Source organism: Bombina bombina, chromosome 2, assembly GCF_027579735.1.
Source record: "Bombina bombina isolate aBomBom1 chromosome 2, aBomBom1.pri, whole genome shotgun sequence".
Lineage (NCBI taxonomy): Eukaryota > Metazoa > Chordata > Amphibia > Anura > Bombinatoridae > Bombina > Bombina bombina.
This window is the reverse complement of record NC_069500.1, coordinates 818,191,677-818,214,723: the sequence shown is the minus strand read 5'-3', so window position 1 is coordinate 818,214,723 and position 23,047 is coordinate 818,191,677.

Below are 23,047 nucleotides of genomic sequence, written 5' to 3'. Positions count from 1 at the left end.
TCATAGGCCAGCAGGGCCTATAAGACGTCGGCATCAGCAGAGGGGAAGAGCAAGGGCACCAAGGATACACAAGGTTAGGGTCACCCTGTTTGGGTTTGGGATGACAGAAGTGGAGGTCAGGGAAAAGTATCGCTTGACTTCTGCAAGCCTCATTGACCTATATGAGGTCTTGAAGGATGATATTGACCCTCAAGCGAATAGGAACCGAGCTCTAACTGGTATGCAGAAGCTGTTGTGTGTTGTACACTTCCTGGCATCCGGCTCATTCCAGTCAACAGAGGGCCTTGTGTCTGGCCTAGCGCAGTCCACCTTCTCCAGGATTCTAGGGGAGGTTTTGACTGCTCTAGATAACCAGACACAGTGATACATTCATTTCCCCCGTACCCCCCAGGAATGGAACCGTCTTAAACAAGGCTTCTATCGACTGGGGGGGTATTCCCAATGTCATGGGGGCAATTGATTGCACACATGTGCGTATCGTGGGCCCACATGAGGAGCCAATTCTCTATATTAACATGAAAGGGTTTTACTCCTTGAATTGCCAGATGGTCTGCAATACCACTCTGAAATTCACACATGTGTATGCAGGCTTTCCAGGTAGTGCACATGATTCCTACATCCTGCGCCAGACCTCCTTATTCCAGCTTTTCGAATCTGGCACACTCTCGGGAGGATGGCTGCTTGGTGAGTACCTTCATTCTGTCTGTATATTTCTACTAAAGGGACACTAAACACAAAATAATTATCTCATGTTTCAGATAGAGAATACAATGTTAATCAACATTACAATTTACTTCTATTATCTCATTTGATTTATTCTTTAGATATCCTTTGCTTAAGAAATAGCAATGCACATAGATGAGCCAATCATATGAGGCATCTATGTGCAGCCACCAATCAGCAGCTAATGAGCATATCTAATATGCTTGTCAGCAAATGATATCAAGAGAATGGAGAAAATTACATAATAGAAGTAAATTATAAAGTTGAATAAAACTGCAGGTTCTTTTTAACTCATGAAAGAAGAAATGTGTGTTTCATGTCCCTTTAAATGGACAGTATACTATAAATAGTTTTTCACTTAAAGGACATTTTCTTAAAGGGACAGTCTACACCAGAATTTTTATTGTTTTTAAAGATAGATAATCCATTTATTACTCATTCCCCAGTTTTGCATAACCAATACAGTTATAATAATATACTTTTAACCTCTGTGATTATCTTGTATCTAAGCCTCTGCAAACTGCCCCTTTATTTCAGTTCTTTTGACAGGCTTGCATTTAGCCAATCAGTGCCTGCTACCAGATAACTTCACGTGCACGAACACAGTGTTATCTATATGAATTACGTGAACTAACACCCTCTAGTAGTGAAAAACTGTTAAAATGCATTCTGAAAAGAGGTGGCCTTCAAGGTCTAAGAAATTAGCATATGAACCTCCTAGGTTAAGCTTGCAACTAAGAATACCAAGAGAACAAAGCAAAGTTGGTGATAAAAATTGCATGCTCTATCTGAATCATGAAAGTTTATTTTGGCCTAGAGTGTCCCTTTAAAATGGAATGCTCTATCTGAATCACAAAAGAAAAAATGTGGGTTCAGTGTCCCTTTAACTTTGTTTGGATTCGTATAAAAGTAGATAGCTTACAATGCACCAATTTAATGTTTTTTAAAAAAATATCTTTTAAATGAAATCCATGTTATGTCCCTTTAAGCACATGATGAACCTGTAGTAATCAGAATACATATGTTACATGACAGGTGACGCAGGGTATGGCTGCAGACCATGGCTGTTAACCCCCTTGGTGCACCCCCTTACAGAGCCACAACTCAGGTACCAGGAGGCCCACATATGGACCAGAAATGTCATCAAAAGGAGTTTTGGCCTGCTCAAAACCTGATTCAGGTGTCTGGATTTGACAGGCAGAGCTTTACAGTATAACCCCAACAAAGTGTGTTCCATTGTCAATGCATGTTGTATTCTTAACAACATTGCTGTGGACACACGTATATTGGGGGACATGGAACCAGAAGAACAGCAGCTGGTTCCTGTACCTGAGGATGTGGACAGGGGGACACTGAGGGGGAATGAAGTGAGGGACTTTGTGATCCGTGAATACTTCACCTGTAAGTTACTTGTTCATAAGTACAGTAAAACGTAACATTCACATGTATTATGATGTTTGACTGTACCTCACCAACCATTGTATGTGTATATATCATGTCTTGCAGAATTACATACTACAGATTTCCACTGCATGTAAGTGAAACTACTACATCCCACCCCCCTTCCCTTAACCACCCTAATTACTGTAAATTTCACATTTGTTTAATTCATGTTTAGCTCACTATGATTTATTGACTATCATTAATAAGAATCAAAATGGATGTTTATACCTTATGTTCACACCTTCTGTAAATACATTATTATTTAGATATACCCATATGTCAATTTATATTGAACGTGAAAAACCTTGATTTACATCATAAACATGATAATATGACCTTTTTTGGGCCATTTCCACACAGGTCTTATTATATGTTTTAACAATATTACTGTACTAAAACACACCTCACATGGATGTGGATGACAATTATATGGTAAATAACAGAGGACAAGATTTATGGTGAACTATAAGAATATTTATTTCTTTTTTGGCTTCTTGTATGAGGGAGCTGAGGTGGCTGTAGTGGATTTCCTTGTTCTCCTGGTTTGAGAGGATTGTTCTGTTTCTGCTGGTGTGCTGGCCACAGATGATAGGTTGGAGGCAGTGTTTAAAGTGCTCAACCAACACACCCAAGAGTTGATTTTGTTCCCGCCATCTATTGTCCATCTGCATCTGCATATCAGACAGAATTCTCATCATCTGCGACTGGTTTTGTAAAATTCCATTTAATGATGGTGCAATGTCCCTCTGCAGCTCTATGCTACGCTTGAGTAAGCTCTCTTGGCTCCTATGAAACCTCTGTTGGCCTCTTTGAATGCTCTCACAGCTTGTTATGAGCCTCCTCTGTAGTGAAATGTATTCCACACCCAGGGGAGAATACAGAACATCCGCAGGCTCTTCAGCAGCAGGGCTTCTAGGTGCTTGATGTGCAGGTCCAGCTGATTCTGCTGGTGCTGGTGGGACATCCTCAGCTGCATCTGCTGGTGCGACATCCTCAGCTGCATCTGCTGGTGCGACATCCTCAGCTGCATCTGATGGTGGGACATCCTCAGCTGCATCTGATGGTGGGACATCCTCAGCTGCATCTGCTGGTGCTTCAGTAATTCCAGCTATATGCTCATCTGCAGATGTTGGAACTCTCCCAAGGGAAGAGGATGGTGGAGCTCTCCCAAAGGAAGAGGATGGTGGAGCTCTCCCAAGGGAACAGGATGGTGGAGCTCTCAGGGTGGATTGGTAGTCCCATTGAGGAGCAGTGTGTGACCACTCAGCCTGTCCAGTTTGCACTTCTTGGGACATACCTTGTGTATATAATCAATGACTGCCCTGATATTGTGTTGGGGGGGGGGGGGTAAAGACATGTACCCTTTGTGGGTGACTTGGCTCCCCCTTAAAGCCAAAAAAAGAGTATTTATCTGGCCAGGGGTCATATGCCAATGGTGGTGGCATCACTTCCGGGTCCTCCCTGCTCATGCCTGGGAGCATAATGTTCAAGTTGTTGCCTGAAGACTGGTGGTGGTGGCTGCATGCCTGTGACTGGTGGTGGTGGTGGTGGTGGAGGTGGCTGCATGCCTGTGACTGGTGGTGGTGGTGGAGGTGGCGGCATGCCTGTTTGCAGCCTGGTGACAGGAGGTTCTGTGGAGGAGTCAAATGATGAGAGGGATTAGTACAGTCATATATATGTTCATGTGGGCATACAATGTACATTGATAAATACTAGGGCCTATACTCATTCTCATGTCAAACTCTATAACATGCATGTGCACAATGTGATTTTTTATATGAGGGATTTTATTCTGCACAGTATACAGGTACAGGTAGCCCTCAGTTTACGCCGGGGTTAGGTTCCAGAAGGAATGGTTGTAAATCGAAACCGTTGTAAATTGAAACCCAGTTTATAATGTAAGTCAATGGGAAGTGAGGGAGTTAGGTTCCAGGCCCCTCTCAAAATTGTCATAAGTAACACCTAATACATTATTTTTAAAGCTTTGAAATGAAGACTTTAAAATGATAAACAGCATTATAAACCTAATAAAATAATCACACAACACAGACTTCACTTGCATTTTTCTGCAAACAGTTCTTTCTATGCATTCCAATCTGGACTGATTTATAGACAGGAAGAACTTGTTCCTTTGAAATCTGCTCAATAGCTCAGGTCTGGTTAAACTGATTAATTTCAGCTTGCTTGGCTTTGCTGCAAGACAAGCGGACAGCTCCACTACTGGCTATTTTAATAAATGCACTGCTTCTCAATGCTTTTCAATAGCAGTCACATGACTGGAAAAAAAGGTTGTTATTCTGAAACGGTGTAAATTGAACCGTTGTAAAACGAGGGCCACCTGTATGTGTTTCATACAATAGTTATATGTACATGTCAATGATGAAAAAAATGTGTTCTTTAAGTGACACTATGGTCACACAATTTAATTTAGCCTGATGTAGGCACATAACCTGCTTTCTGAGCTAAAAGTATTGTGATGGCTATAGTGTCCATTTACTGAAAACTCTACATGTGGCTTGTGGCCTGTGAGACATGTTAGTATTGCACTATTCCACCTCATATCATGAATTGCATTGTGTTACGTAGCATTAATGTCAAATATAATTGTAGATGTTTTTGTTAGTAGGCCAAATACCATGCTCCTCATTGTGTACATGAATGTGTGACATTAAGGGATGTTATATCTCAAATACATATCATACTGGTGTGTGGGATGTTACTCACCAGCATGAGGTGCTGTGGTTGCAACCCCTGAGTCACGAGCCCCTGGAAGTCCACGGACTGCTGTGATACTCAGGGATCTGCGTATCATCTCCTGCCAGGTGTTGTATTCTGCTTCTAAGGGTGGACCACCGCCTGTTCCCCTCTGGTGCATGGCTTCCTGCCCCATCTTCTCTTTCACCCGCCTCTTACAGTCATTCCATCTTTTTTTCAGGCCCTCAACAGTCCTCCTCTGCGGGGCCACACTGTTGACGGCATCCTCTACCGCCAACCATACTGTTTTCCGCATTCTGGCAACACCTTTGCCCTTCTCCTGGCCAAAGAGGGCACTGTGATTGCCCATGATGGCCTGGACTAGGGCAACATTCTCAGAGAATGAGAAATTAGGACATCTCATCCTCTCATCCTCTGTGGACACCTGGCTTCCTCCCTGTGATGTTCCTGGTGTGGGTTCTTCCCTATCCTCTCCCTCCTCCCCCTTCTGTCCCCATGTGTACCCTCTGTCCCTCTCCTTGATGTGCCTGATCTCTGGGGCTCTCGGGCATCTCCCCTCCCATGATCCCTTCTAGCTCTCCCTCTCCCCACTTCACTTACTCCCTGACGGGGACCCGCTGCTCCCCCTGTCCGCTACAATACTCCTCTCCCTGCCACTCCTCTCCCCTCCGCCCTACCTCTCCCTACCATCCTCACACTACACACACTCACACACTCACACTCACACTCTCTCCCAGTTCAATCACACACAATCACAAGCAAACACTCAGCCTATCACACTGTAAAATTGAAATAAAATGTGTGAAAGTGTTGTGTATTTTGTATATGTATGTATGCAAAATGTGTGCAATATGTAAAAAGATGTGTAAGTGTACAAGCTTACCCAACCAACAATGCAACCTAACTAACTCCTCTGTTTGCGCCTCTCTCTCTACTCTAACTAATTCTCAACTCCACTGTAGTGTGCTGTAGCTCAACGAACCATCCAAACACAATGAAGAAAATGGCGGCTGCACATGGGTATATATATGAATTTTGAATATCGTAATTACGTTGCGCATTTTTAGATGAAGTCGCGGGTCATTTTTATGAGTGTTAGCCTAATTTGCATAAAACTACACTTTATTGAGACTTTACGTGGACAAAATACTGGCGTAAGTACTTGCGACGACTAAAATGTGTATTTGCGCACTTTTCAGAACAACGCCAGTTTGTCCTACTTACGCCACTTTCTGACGGCACCGTATATGTGATACCCCGATGTGCGAGGTGAAATTATGTGTGGCGCGGGTTCCCTCGCTTGCGCCGAAAACTATGCCGTATATCGGATTGCGCCCCAGATGTTTCGAACGCCAGTTCGGCACAATCTGACTACTTTTGCTAGTTATCAAATAACTAGCAGGTACGCTCGCCACTTTCCGGTCCAGTGTACCTGGTTTTCAATCCGCCGCCCTGGAGGCCGCGGATGCCATAGGAATCAATGGAAGTCTGAAAGCAGTGAAAGCTTATGTTCGCTGCTGCCCGATATTCCATTGATTCCTATGGGAACGTTTACACCTAACATCCTAACATGTACCCCGAGTCTAAACACCCCTAATCTGCCCCCCCTACACCGCCACCACCTACATTATACTTATTAACCCCTAAACCGCCGCTCCCGGAGCCCACCACAACTCTAATAAATATATTAACCCCTAAACCACCGCTCCCGGAGACCACCGCACCTAAATAAATAAACCCCTAAACTGGCGCTCATGTACCCCGCCGCAACTAAATAAATTGTTTAACCCCTAAACCGCCGCTCACGGACCCCGCCAATACAATTATTAACCTCGAAACCGCCACTCCCGGAGCCCACCGCCACTATAATAAATATATTAACCCCTAAACTCCCGGACCCGGCCGCAAATAAATACAATTATTAACCCCTAAACCGCCGCACCTGGAGCCCACCGCCACCTACATTATATTTATTAACCCCTAATCTGCCGCCCCCTACACCGCCGACACCTACCTACATTTATTAACCCCTAATCTGTCCTCCCCTACAACGCCGCCACCTACCTATATTTATTAACCCCTAATCTGCCGCCCCCAATGTCGCCGCCATTATATTAAATTTATTAACCCCTAAACCTAAGTCTACCCCTAACCCTAACACCCCCTAACTTAAATATAATTTAAATGAATCTACATAAATATTACTATCATTAACCCCTTAATGACCACAATGTACCATGTATGTCACTGGTCGTTAAGGGTTTTTTCAGGACATAATAGCACAAGTCTAGCAAGAACACGCTATTAATGCACTCCCTCCAGCAGGCTTTGTGGAATAGAGCAGTCTCAACGCTGGTGGCAAGACCGCGCTATAAAACAATCAAGTCCCAAAAAAAGGCCAGCGACATACAGGGTACGTCGCTGGTCCTTAAGGGGTTAAATAAATTATTCCTATTTAAAACTAAATACTTACCTGTAAAATAAACCCAAAAATAGCTACAATGTTCGACTCAGCCGATAGAATGCGAGCTCAATCCTATTGGCTGATTAATTCAGCCAATAGGATTAAACTTCAATCCTATTGGCTGATTGCATCAGCCAATAGGATTTTTCCTACCTTAATTCCGATTGGCTGATAGAATTCTATCAGCCAATTGGAACTGAAGGGACGCCATCTTGGATGACGTCACTTAAAGGAACCTTCATTCATCGGGTAGTCGTTGGCCAGGAAGGATGCTCCGCATCGGATGTCTTGAAGATGGAGCCACTCCGCACCGGATGGATGAAGATAGAAGATGCCGCCTGGATGAAGACTTCTGCCCGTCTGGAGGACCTCTTCTTCCCGGCTTGGATGAAGACTTCTGCCAGTCTGGAGGACCACTTCGCCCGGTTCGAGGACTTCGGCCCGGTTGGGTGAAGACTTCTCAAGGTAGGGTGATCTTCAAGGGGTTAGTGTTAGGTTTTATTAAGGGGGTATTGGGTGGGTTTTAGAGTAGGGTTGGGTGTGTGGGTGGTGGGTTTTAATGTTGGGGGGGTATTGTATTTTTTTTACAGGTAAAAGAGCTGATTACTTTGGGGCAATGCCCCGCAAAAAGCCCTTTTAAGGGCTATTTTCTAATTTAGTATAGGGTAGGGATTTTTTTTTATTTTGGGGGGGCTTTTTTATTTTATTAGGGGGATTAGATTAGGTGTAATTAGTTTAAAAAACTTGAAATTATTTTATTATTTTCTGTAATTTAGAGGTTTTTTTTGTACTTTAGATAATTTTTCTTAATTGTATTTAATTGTATTTAGTTTAGTAAATGTATTTAATCATAGTGTAGTGATAGGTGTAATTGTATCTTAGGTTAGGTTTTATTTTACAGGTATATTTGTATTTATTTTAACTAGGTAGTTATTAAATAGTTAATAACTATTTAATAACTATTCTACCTAGTTAAAATAAATACAAAGTTGCCTGTAAAATAAAAATAAACCCTAAACTAGCTACAATGTAACTATTAGTTATATTGTAGCTATCTTAGGATTTATTTTACAGGTAAGTATTTAGTTTTAAACAGGAATAATTTATTTAATGATAGTAATATTTATTTAGATTTATTTAAATTATATTTAAGTTAGGGGGTGTTAGGGTTAGGGGTAGACTTAGGTTTAGGGGTTAATAAATTTAATATAGTGGCGGCGACATTGGGGGCGGCAGATTAGGGGTTAATAAATATAGGTAGGTAGCTGCGGTGTAGGGGGGCAGATTAGGGGTTAATTAATGTAGGTAGGTGGTGGTGGTGTGGGGGGGCAGATTAGGGGTTAATAAATATAATGTAGGTGGCGGTGGGCTCCAGAGCAGAGGTTTAGGGGTTAATAATTGTGTTTAGTTGCGGCAGGGTCCGGGAGCAGCGGTTTAAGGGTTAATATATTTATTAGAGTTGTGGCGCGGTCCGGGAGCGGCGGTTTAGGGGTTAATATATTAGAGTTGCGGCGGGGTCCAGGAGTGGCGGTTTAGGAGTTAAACACTTTATTTAGTTGCGGTGGGGTCTTGGAGCGGCGGTATAGGGGGTAAAACAGTATAGTATAGTGTGGGTGCTTAGGGACAGGGTAGCAAGAAAGCTGTAAAAAAGTCGAAGAGCAGCGAGATCGATGACTGTTAGTTAACAGTCCGCTGCTCATCTCTCCGTACTTGGTGCGCGGCTTTTTGACAGCTTTTTTGATAATTTTGGAGAACGTATTCAGGTCCGCGGCGGCGATGTTAGGCGATCTTAGGCGAGCGTATTGGTGCCGTCGAATGCAGGTAAATTGACGGTTTGATAAATAGAGGCCTATATGTCCTAATTGTTTACTGCTAGACATCATTGTAGTACTATGAAGACATTATTGGTATGATATTTTTATGCCTGTAACAGACTATAAAAAGAGTTGTAGGTGCAAAGAAAACAAAATCCAGTATGAAATCCATTTGCTGACAGCAGAGTTGTGTAAAAGGCATTCTGACACCATTGGAGGTTTTTTGCTTTTTTGGAGTGTCAGGGTCAACTAATTCTGGAAGTTCCCAGGGAAAGTGAAATGTGAGGTTATATAGATAAATAAATTACTTTTAGTAACTTTGTTATTTTTCATTTAAAAGTACAAGATATCCAAAAAGTTTCATCACTTTGTAAATGAGGCAGCATAGTAAAAAGCTGAATATCAAATAACTCATCATTAATCTTTTGTAAAAAAGGAAATTTATACCTTACCTTTTCAAAACACCTCTGTTATGGCTACCGTTTCTACACCCTGTACCTTTGTTTGTTTTTTCTTATATCAAAAGGCCAGTTGTGTGAGTGGCCCAGCAGTGAAACAGTTTATTAGAACAATTAGCACATACTACACAATGCAGATTGCAAGGTGTGGTTCCCTTATTAACTGTTTGATTGCTGGGCCGCTCTTAATTTAATTTAAGATAGGGAAATTGTAATTTTTATATAACGTTAGGGCGCGTTAGGATTAGGGGTTACTAGTTTAAATTAGTTTATTGCAATGTGGGGGGCTTTCGGTTTAGGGGTAATAGGTTTATTATAGTGGTGGCAGTGGCGGGGGGTTAATGAATTTTCATAGTGGCGGCAATGTCGGGAGCGGCAGATTAGGGGTTAATAACTTTATTTAGGTGTTAGCGATGTCGGGGACGGCAGATTAGGGGTGTTTAGACGTGGTTTTTGTGTTTTCCCCATAGACATCAATAGGTTTTTTTCTAACACGCTCTCCCCATTGATGTCTATGGGGAAAGCGTGCACGAGCACGTCAAAACAGCGCTTGTATTTTGTGCAGTATGGAGCTCAACGCAACCATATTGCTGGCACAAGCCGGCTGTTTGAAAACTTGTAATGGAAGTGCTATGAAGGGTGAAATAACGCAACTTGTGTTGCGTTTGTTAAATACCCTCTATTGCGCATAACTTGTAATCTACCTGAGAGTGAATCTCTAAGCTATTATTCTGGTGAGATATATTTACATGGAGATGTTCATGTAATATTTTCTAGTTGCTTTATTTAACATTTGGATATCATATAAATGTACCTTCTATTTAATAGTGTAAAAGGCATCCACCAATATTACTTGTCTATATTTGAAATGTTTGCTGTTTTGAAAATGTAATAGTAGCAGTTCTCTGGGGTACAATGCATTCCTATTCTTTTCTATTGCACTCATATTGTGAGAGATGCTGTTGCAATATTGCTAGGCATATTGCACCTGCTTAGCCACTCTGTCGTGTGCACCACCGGCGTTTAAAGGGATATTAATACCTCTTGCTCACAATATTGTGAATTACATCGTGCAAGAACGAGCATTCTTAAAATAAATAAAAAAACACTCCTAAGGACACAATACAATATTTTTAGAATTACTACTAACGTTTATATACATATTCTAACATTATACTAACACATACATTAAACCATGGATATACATATTTCATATACCACATCCTCAGCTCCTATAGTTTTAATATTAAGTTTTGTTTTTGTTTTGTCTTTATTAAAGTGTCAGTTAACCTCAAAAATAATGTTATATAATTCTGCACATAGTGCAGAATTATATAACATTATATTGGTACAAACTTTATAAAACATAATATTCCCTTTTAATTTTTTAAAACAACGGCTGTTTTTCAGACCCGCTCTCTGTGCTCTTCTGAGTGGGTCTGTTTTTTTCACACAGCGCATCGGGCCAGCTGTATAGTCACAGCCGGGCCCGACCGCGCCATAACACTAAGTGCAGCTCGCTCCTGCTCTGTCTGACAGCAGGAGCGAGCTGCACTGTGTATAATGGCGCGGTTGGGCCGGGCTGTGACTATACAGCTGGCCCGATGCGCTGTGTGAAAAAAACAGACCCACTCAGAAGAGCACAGAGAGCGGGTCTGTAAAAAATTAAAAGGGAATATTATGTTTTATAAAGTTTGCGCTAATATAATGTTATATAATTCTGCACTATGTGCAGAATTATATAACATTATTTTTGAGGTTTACTGTCCCTTTAACAAAGTAGATTGCAGACATGGCAAATATTTAGTGTTCTGTGGGAGTTTCATGGGCGTTCCATAGGAGTAACCTGCATTTTAATGGGGAAACATATTCAAAACACTGTCCTCTATTTTAGCTGTACCTAATCAGCCAGTCTTGCCAGCTTTTCAGTGGTGATATTTCCCAGTGTGGCAAATCTAGTGAATCTACAGTGAAACTAAATTTACATATGCATAATTGAAAGTGTTAATACACAGAATTTTTATTTTATTTTTGTGAACGCAGTATATTTTGTGTAAACACAAAGTTCAGTGGCTATGTCGGTGGACTTTTGCTGAAGTTGCAATCCCCATTATATCCTATGGGAGACACATCACTACTCGTCGGCAAAGAGAGGTACAGCCCACTTTTTTAATATATCACTAGACCGGCGGACTGCGAGCCTAGTGAACCCAAGAAGTCAATTTCTCGTTGGTCTGGTGATATTTTGAATATTGGGCAAAACTCACTAAAAATCACTGTGGGAGATGAGGGCTCACTGCCACTGGTGGAATGTTGAAAGCAGCATCACCATCTGCAGCAATGGTGTAATGTAAATGATGATTTAAACAGTATTGAGTGAAAATACAATTTACATGTGTGAACCGAAACTGAACCGCTTTAATTACAATACAACCGGGATAACTTATAAATGAATAATAAACCTATATGAGCTGGGGGAATGTAGGTATATTGTATTTATTGTATATGTTTATATAGTGTTTATATATATATATATATATATATATATATATATATATATATATATATATATATATATATCTACAGATCTACAAATATATAAAACACATGTACAATATACATACATTCCCCCAGCTCATATAGGTTTATTAATCATATACAAGTTATATATATATATATATATATATATATATATATATACATATACAGTGGATATAAAAAGTCTACACACCCCTGTTAAAATGTCAGGTTTCTGTGTTGTAAAAAGATGAGACAAAGATAAATCATTTCAGAAAATTTTCCACCTTTAATGTGACCTATAAACTGTACAACTCAATTGAAAAACAAACTGAACTCTTTTAGGTGGAGGGAAGAAAGCAAAAAAACCTAAAATAATTTGGTTGAATAAGTGGGGATGAAGCTGTGTTCAGAATTAAGCAATCACATTCAAAATCATGTTAAATAGGAGTCAGCACACACCTGTCATCATTTAAAGTGCCTCTGAGTAACCCCAAATAAAGTTCAGCTGCTCTAGTTGGTCTTTCCTGACATTTTCTTAGTCGCAGCCATGGTCCACAAAGAGCTTCCAAAGCATCAGAGGGATCTCATTGTAAAAAGGTCAGGAGAAGGGTACAAAAGAATATACAAGGCGTTAGATATACCATGGAACACAGTGAAGACCGTCATCATCAAGCAAAGAAAATATGGCACAACAGGGACATTACCAAGAACTGGACGTCCCTCCAAAATTGATGAAAAGACGAGAAGAAAACTGGTCTGGGAGGCTACCAAGAGGCCTACAGCAACATTAAAGGAGCTAAAGGAATATCTGGCAAGTACTGGCTGTGTGGTACATGTGACAACAATCTCACGTATTCTTCATATGTCTGGGCTATGGGGTAGAGTGGCAAGACGAAAGCCTTTTCTTACGAAGAAAAACATCCAAGCCAGGCTACATTTTGCAAAAACACATCTGAAGTCTCCCAAAAGCATGTGGGAAAAGGTGTTATGGTCTGATGAAACCAAGGTTGAACTTTTTGGTCATAATTCCAAAAGATATGTTTGGCACAAAAACAACACTGCATATCACCAAAAGAACACCATACCCACAGTGAAGCATGGTGGTGGCAGCATCTTGCTTTGGGGCTGTTTTTCTTCAGCTGGAACTGGGGCCTTAGTTAAGCTAGAGGGAATTATGAACAGTTCCAAATACCAGTCAATATTGGCACAAAACCTTCAGGCTTCTGCTAGAAAGCCGAACATGAAGAGGAACTTCATCTTTCAGCATGACAACGACCCAAAGCATACATCCAAATCAACAAAGGAATGGCTTCACCAGAAGAAGATAAAAGTTTTGGAATGGCCCAGCCAGAGCCCAGACCTGAATCTCATTGAAAATCTGTGGGGTGATCTGAAGAGGGCTGTGCACAGGAGATGCCCTCGCAATCTGACAGATTTGGAGTGTTTTTGCAAAGAAGAGTGGGCAAATCTCGCCAAGTCAAAATGTGCCATGCTGATAGACTCATACCCAAAAAGACAGAGTGCTGTAATAAAATCAAAAGGTGCTTCAACAAAGTATTAGTTTTATTATTATTTTATTTTTATATCTTTTCTTCCCTCTACCTAAAACATTTCAGTTTGTTTTTCAATTGAGTTCTACAGTTTATAGGTCACATTAAAGGTGGACAAAGTTCTGAAATGATTTATCTTTGTCTCATTTATTTTTTTTCTTCACAGAAACCTGACATGTTAACAGGGGTATGTAGACTTTTTATATCCACTGTATATATATTTTTAATTTTTGACATGTAATTTATTTTTATTAATATTTTTTTTGTTTTACAATAGTCCATTTTTTAAACATTTTGTAACGTGTTTTTAAAATATGTCTTTTTTAAAATTGTATCCGCTACAATTGTGCAACTTTAAATTAAGTTCACACTGTACTGAACTGTTTAGGTCTAATATTTATATATTACAGGGCCTACAGGTTAAATAAATCAAAAATTAAAACATCACATACTCCCAAAAGTCCCCTAATTGACCTAAAGACAAGAAATGTATACAAAAATAAGGAGTGCCTAAAAAAAGGCTAAAGTGAATATACACAGATTACCTAATACATAAAACAGATATATGCACATAAAACAGAAGGGTTCCCAAATGTTATCATAAATAATCTAATGGCAAGAAAAAGGAAATTCAAAAGAATGGTCCGAAAATAGAAAAAATCAGAAAGTCCCAAAAAATTGGTGTATATAATATAAAGCTCTCTTGAGCGAAACGCATCGACCTTGTGACTGCTGACCCTAGTTTGTGTGAAATAATACACAAAGAGACTTTTGATACCAAATGGAAACAGTTTTAATACTGCAACAACCCGGGTTGTCTATTATACACTTATCGGAACCTTCTTCATTCCTGCGTGCGGTTAACACTAAGTGCAGGATTTGTCAACATTACCTTTCTATTTCCTATGAAGGATTTTCTATTTGTCATCTAAAATAAGAGAATTACCTTCTAATACCTCCAGCCAATCCCACCCGAGAGACCAAGTTGTGACGTCAGACGCCAAGACACATGCGGCGCTGTTCAGTCACCAGGTGAGAAGGGGAGACGGATGCTGTGACCGGGTCTAAAGAAAATCAGGTAATCGATCCTATTTGGAAAGCATATGTATGGTAACCTGTCTTACCCGGAGATAATATCAATCTAAGAAATAACTATCTCTATCTATATAATCGGCTGATACGCTCACAACTTTTGAACTGTCCATTGTCAATTTGAACATAAGCTGGGTATACGGATACCATATCGAACTACCTTATACGCTCAAAGAAACGGACACTTGTGCATACATTTATGTATGGGGCAGCTTATTTAAATGCTATCGAGACTGTCGCAAATACAATCGTTGGCTCATATATATGTTTTTATTTTTTGAATACAATTTTATGTGATTTTTTTGCATATTGGGGAGACGTCCCTTTAATCTGATGTTTTAAAACTAATCTCCACATTGATTATATCGGTTTCATAATTTTATAAAATATATTTTCCTACAAAAAGTGGCTATATCCTTTTCTTCCTTATAGTTCATCACTGTATTAGATAACATTATATATATATATATATATATATATATATATATATATATATATATATATATATATAGAAACTGACACTATTTTTGATATATGTGAATAATTTTCACCTCTAACATACTTATTTTATAAGATCCTCAAATCGTATTGTACTACACTAATATTTCACACGGCCAGAAAATTCTTTGTAATACACCTACAAGTATACCTTCAGCTAATTGTAGTGCACCTATCTCTCCTAATTATATATTCTATTGTATATAATATCCAGTCTTGTATGTGATGGTCTGAAAATTCTATTGGGATACATCCATCCCAAAAAGGTGTGATGGGTGTAAAAAATGTTTTTCCGAATATTTTTAGTATTAGAAAAATTAGTGTCCAAAGATTTGTAGTTTTGGGGAAACAAGTCTAAAAATATAAAAACATATAAAAAAATAGAGAAGTTTCTTCATGAAGGCTCCAATATGATGCCTCTATATAAGTGTGATGAATAAACAAGCATAGTTATTCTTCTTTGGTATATATATATATATATATATATATATATATATATATATATATATATATATATATATATACATATACACACATCATATATATGTTACAGGCATCTCATCTATTCATGTTTATAATGCTATATAGATTAAATATTTAGGGAGTTTATCAATAAAGGTAGTTATTCCAAATGAAAAAGAAAATGCTTTACTGAATTACTTAATGAATACATTTATTTCAATGTAGTGTTTTATTATGATATGCATTAATAAATATAATAGTTCCAAATAAAATAAATAAGAAATCAAGTAGAACTACAGTGGGGCAAAAAAGTATTTAGTCAGCCACCAATTGTGCAAGTTCTCCCACTTAAGAAGATGAGAGAGGCCTGTAATTTTCATCATAGGTAAACCTCAACTATGAGAGACAAAATGTGGAAACAAATCCAGACAATCACATTGTCTGATTTGGAAATAATTTATTTGCAAATTATGGTGAAAAATAAGTATTTGGTCAATATCAAAAGTTCATCTCAATACTTTGTTAGATATCCTTTGTTGGCAATGACAGAGGTCAAACATTTTCTGTAAGTCTTCACAAGGTTGTTGCACACTGTTGCTGGTATGTTGGCCCATTCCTGCATGCAGATCTCCTCTAGAGCAGTGATGTTTTGGGGCTGTCGCTGGGCAACACGGACTTTCAACTCCCTCCAAAGGTTATCTATGGGGTTGAGATCTGGAGACTGGCTAGGCCACTCCAGGACCTTGAAATGCTTCTTACAAAGCCACTCCTTCATTGCCCGGGCGGTGTGTTTGGGATCATTGTCATGCTGAAAGACCCAGCCACGTTTTATCTTCCATGCCCTTGCTGATGGAAGGAGGTTTGCACTCAAAATCTCACGATACATGGTCCCATTCATTCTTTCATGTACACGGATCAGTCGTCCTGTTCCCTTTACAGGCCTCTCTCATCTTCTTAAGTGGGAGAACTTGCACAATTGGTGGCTGACTAAATACTTTTTTAAATACTTTTTTATATAAATAAAAAGAACATTTTCCTCTGTGTGAAGAACATTGGAATGCAAAATATGCATAATGTCAGGTATAGTGCACTTGGTTAAACGCGGTCAGATTAGCATGTGAGTGATAGGTGTTAGTTTTTTAAAAAAAATTGTGCTCTTCATTGAAGCTTATAGGGAGAAGAAGGTAACGTGGGCGTGGCTGCAATATCCGAAGTCCTACAGCAAAACTCGATGCACACTAACTTACTTTCAACTTGCGCTATCCCACGTGCGTTACAAGTTTACTTCCAGTGGTATTCGTGCTTAAGCGTGAATGCTAAATACTTCTCCACTTGTAATCTGGCCCATAATATACTATTTTACAGTATAATACATGTATATAAAAACTATACAGAGATGTATGTTTGTTTTTTTGTACTTTTTTAACAATAGTTATTGCAAATACATAGGCGTTTCATGGGAGTAACCTGTATATAAATGAGGAAAGATTGCTGGGAACCAAGGACGGCCAACTGGTGGCCCAAGGGCCTCATGCCGCCCTCTTTACTAGTCTTTGCAGAGGGAAAAAGCAGAACTTAGAATGTTTGCCATAGTTTTTGGTGCCCCAGGGAATGGCAGAAATATAAATGTGTGCTTTGGGCTGCACACAACTCAAAAATGCTTAAGGGGAAAACAGAAGATGAGAGTACCCTGCAACATGACATAAATCCCCTGTGCCACGGAGCAACTTTAGGATTCATATTATTATTTGTCTGTGTGTGTAATAATTATTAATTTATATAAGGCCATTAAGGCTTCTAAAATACTGATCTGCTCCACCCGTTAGCTTAGGTGAACAATACATTTTCACAAATTCCTGTCTCACCACCCTTTCAGTGGCGAGATGAGTAATTGTAAGAAATATACTGCATTTACTGTGAAACTTACTTTGCATACATCTTATTTGAACTATTACACAACTTAATTCATTTTTATGTTTATGAAATGCACATTATATGTTGTGTGTATTTTTTTTAATTTAAATATGCTGAGGTTTGAAATCATTAGTGCTTGAAATGTTCAAAGGTAACGAGCCCTGAACTTTCTTATGTAAGGCACATCGTAGTGAGGGTTAGCCCACTTTTTAGGAACATTTCACCCGCGAGAGCTTTGTGAGACTGTCAAGACTGAAATGAACATTTCTCAACAGACACAGTATTCTTTATCAATAGATTGCAATATTGTTTGCTGCCATATAGTGCTCTAGATATGTGCATGCTACCTACCTAGGTATGCTGCTCACTAAAGAATACCATGTGATTTCATAATAGAAGTAAATAGGATTTTTTTTTTAAAATTGTATACTCTATGGGGCCGAATTATCAAGCTCCTGAAGGCTCGCCGGAAACAGAAGTTATGAATCAGCGGTCTAAAGACCGCTGCTCCATAACTTGTCCACCTGCACTGAGGCGGCGGACAGAAATCAACCCGATCGAATACGATCGGGTTGATTGACACCCCCTGTAAGCGGCCAACTGGCCGCGAATCTGCAGGGGGAGCGTATGCTGTGGGCATTTATCGATGTGCAGCTATATCGTATCATGTCTGCTCGCACTTTGATAAATATGCCCCTATGTGAACACCTTGGACTAGATTGGGTGCAGTGAAACAGCTAAGGTTTGCCTTTTTTATTGAAAGTAAAATATTTTATTTATTTACAGTGACACAGTAAGGCAAGATTTAAAGGGGAGCATACAATGAGGAGACCGGCTAACCATCCGCCACAAATCCAAAGGCACAATAGGTAAGATGCAACAAAGCGGGTTTATTTTTCACAGGTACAGACAGTGCTTTAAAAACAGAAAAGGCATGCAGAAAAAAGCACCTTACGGAATGCTCCGTAGGTTACAGTGCAGTAACAACAAACATACGCGTTTCGTGAGGGGCTGCCTCACTTGTTCACTGCTTAAAATGTGTACTGGTCTGTAAGCCTATATAGAGAGGTATCTATGTTAATTAAACAGGTGTATTCCATTAAGAACTTTGACTAGTGTGTGAACTTATTTTTAACCCCTCATATACATAGGCTGCAATAGACAGTATTAGTGCAGGACAGCAATGTTGTACAATTATATTGTGTAAGAGATATATAAATGCAATTTATAATAAAACTATTATATATGTAAACTTATTTTGTGCATTTAAAATATAAAGTTCTTACCACAAAAACAGTGTGTTAAACAACATAAGATGAGTGAAACAATAAATGAAAAAATCAAGAATGAAAGAAGTCTCATTATATACAATGTCAGGATGCAGTATATTATACAAACAGATTAACGTCTGACTCAATATTTAAACCAGAGGGTGTCCTGGTGTTCATATTGAAGATCCACCTGACCTCCTTCTTACTTAACTGGTATTCCCTGTCCCCCCCTCTCTTGGAGAAGGGCACATGGTCAATTGCCTGAAAAAATGCTAGGGAAGAATCCCCCTGATGGTCAAATTTAAAATGTGAGGCCACTGAAGTGAAGATATCTGGGTCATTTATATCTCTGATATGCTCCAATACTCTGTCCCTCAACCTTCTTTTAGTTTTTCCTAAGTATTGGACCTGGCAGCCTTTACATGTCATGAGATACACTATGTGTGTTGAATTGCAATTAAGATTGTACCTAATTGTATATTGTTCCCCTGTGCTATATGATTGAAAGGAGTTCCCTTCCGTAATATGGTCACAGGTAATGCATCTAGTGCCTCTACATTTAAAACAGCCAGATCTAGTTGGTAACCAAGTACCTCTTTTAGTTTCTGGTAAAAAAGAAGGGGATACATAATTTTGAATGCTCTTTGCCTTTCTGGACACAAATTTGACACCACTGGAGATCACTTTCTCCAGAACAGGGTCAGTTTGTAGAATAGGGAGACTTTCTTGTACAATGTCACAGATCTTTCTGTACTCCAAACTATATGGAGTACTGAAGACCACCTTATTAGATAAATTAGGGGTGCTAGAAGACAGTTTACTTTCCTTTTTGTATTGCAGAAGGGACTCGCGTGGCATGCTATCTACAACTTGTCTAGTTTTTGACAATAATTGGTTATTATATCCCCTATGTTGGAGTCTACTGCACAGATCCTCGCTCTGCTTTTTATATAGGGTCTCACTAGAGCAAATTCTCTTTGCCCTAATGAATTGGCCCTTAGGGATAGCTTTGAGTATATTTTGGGGATGACAAGATCTATAGTTAAGAATGGTATTACCACTTGTCGGTTTTCTATGTAAATCTGTCACAATCGACCCATTATCAACTGATACTTCGATATCCAAAAACTCAATCCTTGTTGTATTCTGACATCCAACGAAACTCAAATTGAGATCATTGCAATTTAAATACTCCATAAATTTAGATGCAGACTCCTCATCTCCATCCCACACCAATAGCAGGTCATCAATATAGCGTCCAAAATAAATTATGTGTTCCTTGAAGGGGTTACCATCTGCATAGATGTGGAGCAGCTCCCACCATCCCATATAGAGATTGGCATAGGAGGGGGCGAATTTCGCCCCCATAGCTGTTCCATGCCTCTGCAGATAGTAAGACCCCTCAAACAAAAAATAATTATGGGTTAATAAAAATTCCAAAGTCCAAATTATGAACTGTTTAAGATCCTCTGAAAAACCAGACATTCTGTCCAAAATATTAGAAATTGATGTAAGACCTGCCTGGTGTGGGATGGAGGTGTAAAGTGAAGCCACATCCACTGTAATGAATCTATAAGTAGGTTTCCAATTGATAGTTTGTAGGGCATTAAGAACTTGTGTTGAGTGCCTAATATAACTTGTTAATTGGGCCACTAGGGGTTGTAGAAAGGAATCTATCAACTCAGAAGTGGGCTCCAAAAGGGAGCCCACTCCGGAGATGATGGGCCTACCAGGTGGATGTGTCGCATTTTTATGCAGTTTAGGAAGAAAATAAAAAAATAGGTACATTGGGATTCTTAATTAGGAACTGTTCAAGTTTTCTTTCAGCTATGACTCCTATGGATTGGCCCTGATGTAGAATTCTTTCAAGTTTCAATCTAAACTTTGCTGTTGGATTAGAATCCAATTTACAGTATACCTCAGTATCCCTCAACTGACGCTTTGCCTCAAACAAATAATATTCCCTGTCCATGACGACCACATTGCCGCCTTTATCTGATAATTTTATCACAATAGTGTCATTAGCTTGCAAAGATTTTAATGCTTTATATTGATTGCCATTCAAATTGTTCTTATTTTTGTTTTCATTCTTAGGAGGGGAATTATTTTTTTGATCATTTTCTATCCTTTGTGCAAGGGACTTCAGTTTATTTTCAATTGTTCTCTGAAATACATCAATGTTTTTGCCCCTTGCATGCACAGGATAGAAAGAGCTTTTGCTGACTCCAGCACCGCTTGCTTTGTTTCTTACTGTTTTCATTGTGTCCATTAGCGGTAGCTGAGCGGGCAGTATACATAGGCCACTCTAGAAGCCTGGGCTTATATCTACAGGGCGATCCCAGTGTTGGTTATTGTGCGGTGCTGAAGATACATTCCTTATTTATTGGTTATACTGCATTACCGGGACTTGGAAAGGGTTTTTTCTACAAGGTACAGTGCTTGTGTTTTTGGTTTTTTGTGGGCAGCGGATTATGACAGAAGTGCAGGATAGCTTTGTTTTGCGAGACTTAGAAGCGTCTCTTTATTCTTATGATCAGGATGTGGAAAGCATTACTAGTGATAATGAAAACACCATTGACAGTCTATTTTTCCATATCGATGAATTACGCAGAAAAGACATAAAACTGGACTTGGATATAAAGACTTTCTTGTTATATAAAAAATACCAACGAATTCCAAGGGGTTTAAGGATCAGAAAATTTCCATCTTTTCTAGTGAATGATCCTGTCTTTATCTCTAAATGGAACAAAATCCTTAACGACTGTTCCTTTGCCTTAATTGATCTGCTTGTGGAATTTAAGAAGCAAGAAAGGTTGGAAATAATTAACCTGATTAAAGCTACACAAACTGACTTACAATTATTACAAGCAGATCCTGTATTTAAAGAATACGACATGAAATTTGAGGCCAATATGTTAAAATTCTCAAAAGAACTTTGGGACTTTAAAAAAACTAAGTTATCTCGTGACAAAAGGGACTATGAAGCAAATAGAGTGTATAGATGGACTCAGACAACATTTAGAAACTCCAATGATAGAAAGACCTTTTTGTTCAGTAGAAAAAATAACAAGGCTAAAAAACATGTGAGGTTTCAAGAAACTGAGTATGAGGTTGATACAACTGATATTGATTCTAATGAGGAAGGGATAGATCAGATAGATACTGCCTCGGTCCTGGATATACCTACAGATCCCTTAGAACCTTCAAAAAACGAGCAGGCTCAGGGAGCAAAACAAAAAAGAAAAAAACAAGGAGAGGTAGTAGGGGTAGAAAAAGGAAAGGAATTAAAGAGATACCACATGAGGACCAATCGGACCCAAATCAGAAAGTACATCTGAAAAATGTGGTAAATCTCTCACAATATCAATTAAATGACTCAGAACTAGAAGTTTTGAGTATGGGTTTAAATTTTTCCCCCACCACACACTTCAATCTTTTTGACACTATTTTGGATATAAATAGCTTTGTAAGAAAGTTGGTATTAAAAAAGCACTTTTTTGTAGATAATGAATTTGAGAGCGATGGAGACAGGCAGGAAGAAACCACTAATCAACTAACTATATCTAACACTGTCTTAGACTTTACTGATCATTTCACTATTAATGAGCTAGTAGGCCTTATACAAGAAGGCGAGAATGTAGGTCACTCGCAGCAAATCAGATGTCCTGAATTGGCTGGAGTCAGCAAAAGCTCTTTCTATCCTGTGCATGCAAGGGGCAAAAACATTGATGTATTTCAGAGAACAATTGAAAATAAACTGAAGTCCCTTGCACAAAGGATAGAAAATGATCAAAAAAATAATTCCCCTCCTAAGAATAAAAACAAAAATAAGAACAATTTGAATGGCAATCAATATAAAGCATTAAAATCTTTGCAAGCTAATGACACTATTGTGATAAAATTATCAGATAAAGGCGGCAATGTGGTCGTCATGGACAGGGAATATTATTTGTTTGAGGCAAAGCGTCAGTTGAGGGATACTGAGGTATACTGTAAATTGGACTCTAATCCAACAGCAAAGTTTAGATTGAAACTTGAAAGAATTCTACATCAGGGCCAATCCATAGGAGTCATAGCTGAAAGAAAACTTGAACAGTTCCTAATTAAGAATCCCAATGTACCT